Source organism: Nothobranchius furzeri, unplaced genomic scaffold (genome assembly GCF_043380555.1).
Source record: "Nothobranchius furzeri strain GRZ-AD unplaced genomic scaffold, NfurGRZ-RIMD1 Scf043, whole genome shotgun sequence".
Lineage (NCBI taxonomy): Eukaryota > Metazoa > Chordata > Actinopteri > Cyprinodontiformes > Nothobranchiidae > Nothobranchius > Nothobranchius furzeri.
This window is the reverse complement of record NW_027223060.1, coordinates 264147-271915: the sequence shown is the minus strand read 5'-3', so window position 1 is coordinate 271915 and position 7769 is coordinate 264147.

The window sequence follows — 7769 nt, the reverse complement described above, 5'->3', positions numbered from 1 at the left end:
GATCTCTCTAGGACATTCAGAAGCCAAGTTATAAGCCCACAAATGTGTAACTGGACTACTTCTTTAAATTGACACCAGATCCAGTGACCTTTGGGACATGGTTTGACCCCCTTAGGAAAGTGCTATCATCATGAAACGTTCAGATCACTTACAACTCAATAGATTCTACCTTCCTGTAACGTTTCAGCCTGATTGGACCTTGTTTTCACACAAATGGACCCAGAATGATGTGAAATTGTGCTTCGTACAACATAATTCTGGGTGCCATTTAAAAACCATAAGTGCTAATGACTCCATTCCTTTTTGTGGTTGTAGGGGCTGTTGATTGGAGTACACTAAAACAAACCTGATCTCTCTAGGACATTCAGAAGCCAAGTTATAAGCCCACAAATGTGTAACTGGACTACTTCTTTAAATTGACACCAGATCCGGTGACCTTTGGGACATGGTTTGACCCCCTTAGGAAAGTGCTATCATCATGAAACGTTCAGATCACTTACAACTCAATAGATTCTACCTTCCTGTAACGTTTCAGCCTGATTGGACCTTGTTTTCACACAAATGAACCCAGAATGATGTGAAATTGTGCTTCGTGCAACATAATTCTGGGAGCCATTTAAAAACCATGAGTGCTAATGACTCCATTCCTTATTGTGGTTGTAGGGGCTGTTGATTGGAGTATACTAAAACAAACCTGATGTCTCTAGGACATTCAGAAGCCAAGTTATAAGCCCACAAATGTGTAACTGGACTACTTCTTTAAATTGACACCAGATCCGGTGACCTTTGGGACATGGTTTGACCCCCTTAGGAAAGTGCTATCATCATGAAACGTTCAGATCACTTACAACTCAATAGATTCTACCTTCCTGTAACGTTTCAGCCTGATTGGACCTTGTTTTCACACAAATGGACCCAGAATGATGTGAAATTGTGCTTCGTGCAACATAATTCTGGGGGCCATTTACAAACCATAAGTGCTAATTACTCCATTCCTTTTTGTGGTTGTAGGGGCTGTTGATTGGAGTACACTAAAACAAACCTAACCTCTCTAGGACATTCAGAAGCCAAGTTATAAGCCCACAAAGGTGTAACTGGACTACTTCTTTAAAGTGACACCAGGCCCGGTGACCTTTGGGACATGGTTTTACCCCCTATAGGAATGTGCGATCATCTTGAAACGTTCAGATCACTTACAACTCAATAGATTCTACCTTCCTGTAACGTTTCAGCCTGATTGGACCTTGTTTTCACATAAATGGACCCAGAATGATGTGAAATTGTGCTTCGTGCAACATAATTCTGGGTGTTATTTACAAACCATAAGTGCTAATGACTCCATTCCTTTTTGTGGTTGTGGGGGCTGTTGATTGGAGTACACTAAAACAACCCTGATCTCTCTAGGACATTCAGAAGCCAAGTTATAAGCCCACAAAGGTGTAACTGGACTACTTCTTTAAAGTGACACCAGGCCCGGTGACTTTTGGGACATGGTTTGACCCCCTATAGGAAAGTGCTATCATCATGAAACGTTCAGATCACGTACAACTCAATAGATTCTACCTTCCTGTAACGTTTCTGCCTGATTGGACCTTGTTTTCACACAAATGAAACCAGAATGATGTGAAATTTTGCTTCGTGCAACATAATTCTGGGTGTTATTTACAAACCATAAGTGCTAATGACTCCATTCCTTTTTGTGGTTGTAGGGGCTGTTGATTGGAGTACATTAAAACAAACCTGACCTCTCCAGGACATTCAGAAGCCAAGTTATAAGCCCACAAATGTGTAACTGGACTACTACTTTAAATTGACACCAGATCCGGTGACATTTGGGACATGGTTTGACCCCCTTAGGAAAGTGCTATCATCATGAAACGTTCAGATCACTTACAACTCAATAGATTCTACCTTTCTGTAACGTTTCAGCCTGATTGGACCTTGTTTTCACACAAATGAACCCAGAATGATGTGAAATTGTGCTTCGTGCAACATAATTCTGGGTGCCATTTAAAAACCATAAGTGCTAATGACTCCATTCCTTTTTGTGGTTGTAGGGGCTGTTGATTGGAGTATACTAAAACAAACCTGATCTCTCTAGGACATTCAGAAGCCAAGTTATAAGCCCACAAATGTGTAACTGGACAACTTCTTTAGACACCAGATCCGGTGACCTTTGGGACATGGTTTGACCCCCTTAGGGAAGTGCTATCATCATGAAACCTTCAGATCACTTACATTTTAATAGATTCTACCTTCCTGTAATGTTTCAGCCTGATTGGACCTTGTTTTCACACAAATGAACCCAGAATGATGTGAAATTGTGCTTCATGCAAAATAATTCTGGGTGCCATTTACAAACCATAAGTGCTAATGACTCCATTCCTTTTTGTGGTTGTAGGGGCTGTTGATTGGAGTACACTAAAACAAACCTAACCTCTCTAGGACATTCAGAAGCCAAGTTATAAGCCCACAAAGGTGTAACTGGACTACTTCTTTAAAGAGACACTTGGCCCGGTGACCTTTGGGACATGGTTTGACCCCCTATAGGAATGTGCGATCATCTTGAAACATTCAGATCACTTACAACTCAATAGATTCTACCTTCTTGTAGCGTTTCAGCCGGATTGGACCTTGTTTTCACACAAATTGACCCAGAATGATGTGAAATTGTGCTTCGTGCAACATAATTCTGGGTGCCACTTACAAACCATAAGTGCTAATGACTCCATTCCTTTTTGTGGTTGTAGGGGCTGTTGATTGGAGTACATTAAAACAAACCTGATCTCTCTAGGACATTCAGAAGCCAAGTTATAAGCCCACAAATGTGTAACTGGACTACTTCTTTAAATTGACACCAGATCCAGTGACCTTTGGGACATGGTTTGACCCCCTTAGGAAAGTGCTATCATCATGAAACGTTCAGATCACTTACAACTCAATAGATTCTACCTTCCTGTAACGTTTCAGCCTGATTGGACCTTGTTTTCACACAAATGGACCCAGAATGATGTGAAATTGTGCTTCGTACAACATAATTCTGGGTGCCATTTAAAAACCATAAGTGCTAATGACTCCATTCCTTTTTGTGGTTGTAGGGGCTGTTGATTGGAGTACACTAAAAAAACCTGATCTCTCTAGGACATTCAGAAGCCAAGTTATAAGGCCACAAGGTGTAACTGGACTACTACTTTAAAGTGACACCAGGCCCGGTGACCTTTGGGACATGGTTTTACCCCCTATAGGAATGTGCGATCATCTTGAAATGTTCAGATCACTTACAACTCAATAGATTCTACCTTCTTGTAGCGTTTCAGCCTGATTGGACCTTGTTTTCACACAAATGGACCCAGAATGATGTGAAATTTTGCTTCGTGCAACATAATTCTGTGTGCCATTTACAAACCATAAGTGCTAATGACTCCATTCCTTTTTGTGGTTGTAGGGGCTGTTGATTGGAGTACACTAAACAAACCTGATCTCTCTAGGACATTCAGAAGCCAAGTTATAAGCCCACAAATGTGTAACTGGACTACTTCTTTAAATTGACACCAGATCCGGTGACTTTTGGGACATGGTTTGACCCCCTTAGGAAAGTGCTATCATCATGAAACGTTCAGATCACTTGCAACTCAATAGATTCTACCTTCCTGTAACGTTTCAGCCTGATTGGACCTTGTTTTCACACAAATGAACCCAGAATGATGTGAAATTGTGCTTCGTGCAACATAATTCTGGATGCCATTTACAAACCATAAGTGCTAATATCTCCATTCCTTTTTGTGGTTGTAGGGGCTGTTGATTGGAGTACATTAAAACAAACCTGATCTCTCTAGGACATTCAGAAGCCAAGTTATAAGCCCACAAATGTGTAACTGGACTACTTCTTTAAATTGACACCAGATCCGGTGACCTTTGGGACATGGTTTGATCCCCTTAGGAAAGCGCTATCATCATGAAACGTTCAGATCACTTACAACTAAATAGATTCTACCTTCCTGTAACGTTTCAGCCTGATTGGACCTTGTTTTCACACAAATGAACCCAGAATGATGTGAAATTGTGCTTCGTGCAACATAATTCTGGGTGCCATTTACAAACAATAAATGCTAATGACTCCATTCCTTTTTGTGGTTGTAGGGGCTGTTGATTGGAGTACATTAAAACAAACCTGATCTCTCTACGACATTCAGAAGCCAAGTTATAAGCCCACGAATGTGTAACTGGACTACTTCTTTAAAGTGACACCAGGCCCGGTGACCTTTGGGACATGGTTTGACCCCCTTAGGAAAGTGCTATCATCATGAAACGTTCAGATCACTTACAATTCAATAGAATCTACCTTCCTGTAACGTTTCAGCCTGATTGTACCTTGTTTTCACACAAATGAACCCAGAATGATGTGAAATTGTGCTTCGTGCAACATAATTCTGGGTGCCATTTAAAAACCATAAGTGCTAATGACTCCATTCCTTATTGTGGTTGTAGGGGCTGTTGATTGGAGTATACTAAAACAAACCTGATGTCTCTAGGACATTCAGAAGCCAAGTTATAAGCCCACAAATGTGTAACTGGACTACTTCTTTAAATTGACACCAGATCCGGTGACCTTTGGGACATGGTTTGACCCCCTTAGGAAAGTGCTATCATCATGAAACGTTCAGATCCCTTACAACTCAATAGATTCTACCTTCCTGTAACGTTTCAGCCTGATTGGACCTTGTTTTCACACAAATGGACCCAGAATGATGTGAAATTGTGCTTCGTGCAACATAATTCTGGGGGCCATTTACAAACCATAAGTGCTAATTACTCCATTCCTTTTTGTGGTTGTAGGGGCTGTTGATTGGAGTACACTAAACAAACCTGATCTCTCTAGGACATTCAGAAGCCAAGTTATAAGCCCACAAATGTGTAACTGGACTACTTCTTTAAATTGACACCAGATCCGGTGACTTTTGGGACATGGTTTGACCCCCTTAGGAAAGTGCTATCATCATGAAACGTTCAGATCACTTGCAACTCAATAGATTCTACCTTCCTGTAACGTTTCAGCCTGATTGGACCTTGTTTTCACACAAATGAACCCAGAATGATGTGAAATTGTGCTTCGTGCAACATAATTCTGGATGCCATTTACAAACCATAAGTGCTAATATCTCCATTCCTTTTTGTGGTTGTAGGGGCTGTTGATTGGAGTACATTAAAACAAACCTGATCTCTCTAGGACATTCAGAAGCCAAGTTATAAGCCCACAAATGTGTAACTGGACTACTTCTTTAAATTGACACCAGATCCGGTGACCTTTGGGACATGGTTTGATCCCCTTAGGAAAGCGCTATCATCATGAAACGTTCAGATCACTTACAACTAAATAGATTCTACCTTCCTGTAACGTTTCAGCCTGATTGGACCTTGTTTTCACACAAATGAACCCAGAATGATGTGAAATTGTGCTTCGTGCAACATAATTCTGGGTGCCATTTACAAACCATAAATGCTAATGACTCCATTCCTTTTTGTGGTTGTAGGGGCTGTTGATTGGAGTACATTAAAACAAACCTGATCTCTCTACGACATTCAGAAGCCAAGTTATAAGCCCACGAATGTGTAACTGGACTACTTCTTTAAAGTGACACCAGGCCCGGTGACCTTTGGGACATGGTTTGACCCCATTAGGAAAGTGCTATCATCATGAAACGTTCAGATCACTTACAACTAAATAGATTCTACCTTCCTGTAACGTTTCAGCCTGATTGGACCTTGTTTTCACACAAATGAACCCAGAATGATGTGAAATTGTGCTTCGTGCAACATAATTCTGGGTGCCATTTACAAACCATAAATGCTAATGACTTCATTCCTTTTAGTGGTAATGGGGGCTGCTAATTGGAGTACTCTAAAACAAACCTGACCTCTCTAGGATATTCAGAAGCCAAGTTATAAGCCCACAAAGGTGTAACTGGACTACTTCTTTAAAGTGACACCAGGCCCGGTGACCTTTGGGACATGGTTTGACCCCCTTAGGAAAGTGCTATCATCATGAAACGTTCAGATCACTTACAATTCAATAGAATCTACCTTCCTGTAACGTTTCAGCCTGATTGGACCTTGTTTTCACACAAATGGACCCAGAATGATGTGAAATTGTGCTTCGTGCAACATAATTCTGGGGGCCATTTACAAACCATAAGTGCTAATTACTCCATTCCTTTTTGTGGTTGTAGGGGCTGTTGATTGGAGTACACTAAAACAAACCTAACCTCTCTAGGACATTCAGAAGCCAAGTTATAAGCCCACAAAGGTGTAACTGGACTACTTCTTTAAAGTGACACCAGGCCCGGTGACCTTTGGGACATGGTTTTACCCCCTATAGGAATGTGCGATCATCTTGAAACGTTCAGATCACTTACAACTCAATAGATTCTACCTTCTTGTAGCGTTTCAGCCTGATTGGACCTTGTTTTCACATAAATGGACCCAGAATGATGTGAAATTGTGCTTCGTGCAACATAATTCTGGGTGCCATTTACAAACCATAAGTGCTAATGACTCCATTCCTTTTTGTGGTTGTAGGGGCTGTTGATTGGAGTACACTAAAACAAACCTGATCTCTCTAGGACATTCAGAAGCCAAGTTATAAGCCCACAAATGTGTAACTGGACTACTTCTTTAAAGTGACACCAGATCCGGTGACCTTTGCGACATGGTTTGACCCCCTTAGAAAAGTGCTATCATCATGAAACGTTCAGATCACTTACAACTCAGTAGATTCTACCTTCCTGTAACGTTTCAGCCTGATTGGACCTTGTTTTCACTCAAATGAACCCAGAATGATGTGAAATTGTGCTTCGTGCAACATAATTCTGGGTGCCATTTAAAAACCATAAGTGCTAATGACTCCATTCCTTTTTGTGGTTGTAGGGGCTGTTGATTGGAGTACACTAAAACAAACCTGACCGCTCTAGGACATTCAGAAGCCAAGTTATAAGCCCACAGATGTGTAACTGGACTAATTCTTTAAAGTGACACCAGATCCGGTGACCTTTGCGACATGGTTTGACCCCCTTAGGAAAGTGCTATCATCATGAAACGTTCAGATCACTTACAACTCAATAGATTCTACCTTCCTGTAACGTTTCTGCCTGATTGGACCTTGTTTTCACACAAATGAACCCAGAATGATGTGAAATTGTGCTTCGTGCAACATAATTCTGTGTGCCATTTACAAACCATAAGTGCTAATGACTCCATTCCTTTTTGTGGTTGTAGGGGCTGTTGATTGGAGTACATTAAAACAAACCTGATCTCTCTAGGACATTCAGAAGCCAAGTTATAAGCCTACAAAGATGTAACTGGACTACTTCTTTAAAGTGAAACCAGGCCCGGTGACCTTTGGGACATGGTTTTACCCCCTATAGGAATGTGCGATCATCTTGAAACGTTCAGATCACTTACAACTCAATAGATTCTACCTTCCTGTAACGTTTCAGCCTGATTGGACCTTGTTTTCACACAAATGGACCCAGAATGATGTGAAATTGTGCTTCGTGCAACATAATTCTGGGAGCCATTTAAGAACCATAAGTGCTAATGACTCCATTCCTTTTTGTGGTTGTGGGGGCTGTTGATTGGAGTACACTAAAACAACCCTGATCTCTCTAGGACATTCAGAAGCCAAGTTATAAGCCCACAAAGGTGTAACTGGACTACTTCTTTAAAGTGACACCAGGCCCGGTGACCTTTGGGACATGTTTTGACCCCCTATA